The sequence below is a fragment of the Myotis lucifugus genome, unplaced genomic scaffold (assembly GCF_000147115.1).
Source record: "Myotis lucifugus unplaced genomic scaffold, Myoluc2.0 scaffold_175, whole genome shotgun sequence".
Lineage (NCBI taxonomy): Eukaryota > Metazoa > Chordata > Mammalia > Chiroptera > Vespertilionidae > Myotis > Myotis lucifugus.
In genome coordinates, this window is record NW_005871223.1 from 1,634,158 (window position 1) to 1,636,845 (window position 2,688).

Below are 2,688 nucleotides of genomic sequence, written 5' to 3' on the forward strand. Positions count from 1 at the left end.
TCCTTTGAGGGAGAGAGTTGCCAAGAGCTAGATAGAGTGTCAATGTATAGCTGGACACGTGGGAGCAACAATTACATGAATTGAGCCAACACAGTTGGGGACAGGGAGGGCATGGGCATCCTGGTGCACACTCTGGATCCTCCAGTTCAGGTTAATAGTAGCGAATTAACTTCAAATCCCTATAGGGTCCATATAGAGTACCTTAAGTGGTACGCTACTCAAGCATCAGTGTAAGTACCTGAATCACCCAGAAAACTTGATAAGAATGAAAAGGACCCTATCTCTCTTCTATGGATCTGGGACTCTGTGTTCTTTAGCTCTTGAGTGATTCATATGATCTTCAACATTTGTAAACCACTGATGTAGGTAATAGAGTTGCAGCACACACTTCTGGATTAGAGAGTTCCAGTGTGCATTCCAGTTGTCTACAGCAGTGTCTTTGACTTCCACCTCAGGTCTCCTTCAATGCCAAAGACTGTGGCTGGAATAAATTCAGGAGAGTGATGCTCAACCAAAAGGGGATATAAGCCAATAGATTGATGTTCCCTATCCATCCTCAAGTGGACACTCTGAAAGGCATTCTGTGCACTTCTAAGGAGGTCCCAGTGGCACATTACACCATTATCCCCAGCAGCATCTGAAAAATCACACCCTCATTTAAATTTTCCCCTTTATCTGTCCCACATTTCTTGCACTTCACTCCTGTTTCCTGGAATCATCTTGAAAATGAACTACACACAAGTTCATGGCTCCAGTGTTACTTTAGGGACAACTCAAGCTCAATAATGTAGTGATGGAAAGTATGCCCAGGAGAGCGGCATGTCCAGCTTCCAAATAGGAACTTTACAGTATATTCAGCAAGAGAGAAAAATCAAAATGGGTGATGTGGAGAAGGGGTAGGAGGTTTTTGTTCAGAGATGTGCCTGGTGCCACACCATAGAAAACAGAGGCAGGCACAAAACCGAGTCAAGTCTGCATGGCCTATTGGAGCAGAAGACAGGTCAGGCTCCAGATTCTCTTACACAGATGCCAAAAAGAGCAAAGGCATCATCTAGGAATAGGAGACACTGATGGAGTATTTTGAGAATGCCACGAAATACATCCTTGGAACAAAAATGATCTTAGACAGTGTGCAGTAAAGAATTAACTTTGCCCAAAGGGAGGCCTGACCTATGCCCTCACTTCTGGGAAGTAATCTCCAAGCCTTTGGAGTGTCTGCTTTATATGAGTGCCTTTGCTTGCCTGAAGGCCTTGAACTACAGCGATAATCTACCGGTGGAGGGCCTTAGGCACCAAGGTACCACTTTGTCAGTGGAGGGACTGGAGACTAAGGTTAGCCATGTGAAAGGTCAATCATGTCTATGTAATCAAGCTTCAGTAATATTTAGGACACCAAGGCTTTGGTGAGCTTCCTTAGTTGGCAATATTGTATGCATATTGTCACACATCATTACTAGGAGAAATAGGCACTGTCCTCTCCACTCCACCTGGAAGGAAAAACTAGAAATGGTACACTTGGGTGACCCCTAGCCCTGCCTTATGTAAAACTTCCCTCTATCATTTTTAATCTATGTCCTTTTGTTGTAATAATCCAGAATGGCTTTCCTGAGTTCTGGAAGTCTTTCTAGCAAGTTATCAAATCTGAAGGTGGTCTTGGAATCCCTGATCTTGTAGTTGGTGTTAGGAGTGAGATGGTCATGGGGACCCAGCCTTTTAGCTGGCATTAATAAGAAGGGAGAAAGGGCAGACAGGATAGCTAATTTCAAAAATGCAACTCACAAGTAATAGCCACTACCTTATTTATTGCAAGGTAGAAATGCCTCATGACTTTTTTTTTAACAGGCGTTATATTGCAATTGTTCTGACAGATAGGAATTCATATAATGAATGGCTTATAGGGTATTCTTGTTGAATAGTTCTGATTTAAATAAAATTGGCTGGTAGTTAAATGAGTATGATCACACCTTTTAATTTTTTATAGTAATTCTAGTTCAACAACTGCTATCGCTATTTCTCCTTCTAAAGACAATTGAAATTAAGATTAGAATGGATTAATTATGTCAAACTTTCCACAAAGGTGTTGATTGCCATCTCACAACCTAGAGAAGATCAGTTTTACACACACACACACACACACACACACACACACACACATACACACACATATTTGGTTATATGAATATCTTATATAATAAAACCCTAATATGCAAATTGACCAAACGGCCAAATGACCAGTCACTATGGCATGCACTGACCACCAGGGGGCAGATGCTCAATGCAGGAACTACCCACTGGTGGTCAGTGTGCTCCCACAGGGGGAGTGCTGCTCAGCCAGAAGCCAGGCTCACGGCTGGTGAGCGCAATGGTGATGGCGAGAGCCTCTCCTGCCTCCCACTGCAGGCAGGCAGTCATTGCAGCACATGGATACATGAAGTTATTTTTTAATCCTAAAGCAAAATGATAGAGTTAAAAGAATCATATTTAAATAAAAAATGGGTAACTTTTATCAGTGAGAAATATAAACTAAGTTTTGGGAATAACATGTCAGAAAATAAATGATTCCCAAATCCAGGAGAAACATTTTTATTTGGATAGAGAGAGCTGGATGAATTTTAGATCCTTCCTTTTAGTTTTAAGCTTATATGATTTTTAAAAATCCCCTGACTAATGGGTATTGTTTGTCTTTAT

General features: G+C 41.5%; 1 pseudogene; it reads left to right on the forward strand.

Moving 5' to 3' along the window:
* The first annotated feature begins 876 nt into the window (after positions 1 to 876).
* Positions 877 to 1,785, forward strand: LOC102431082 (annotated as a pseudogene).
* Positions 1,786 to 2,688: the final 903 nt, after the last annotated feature.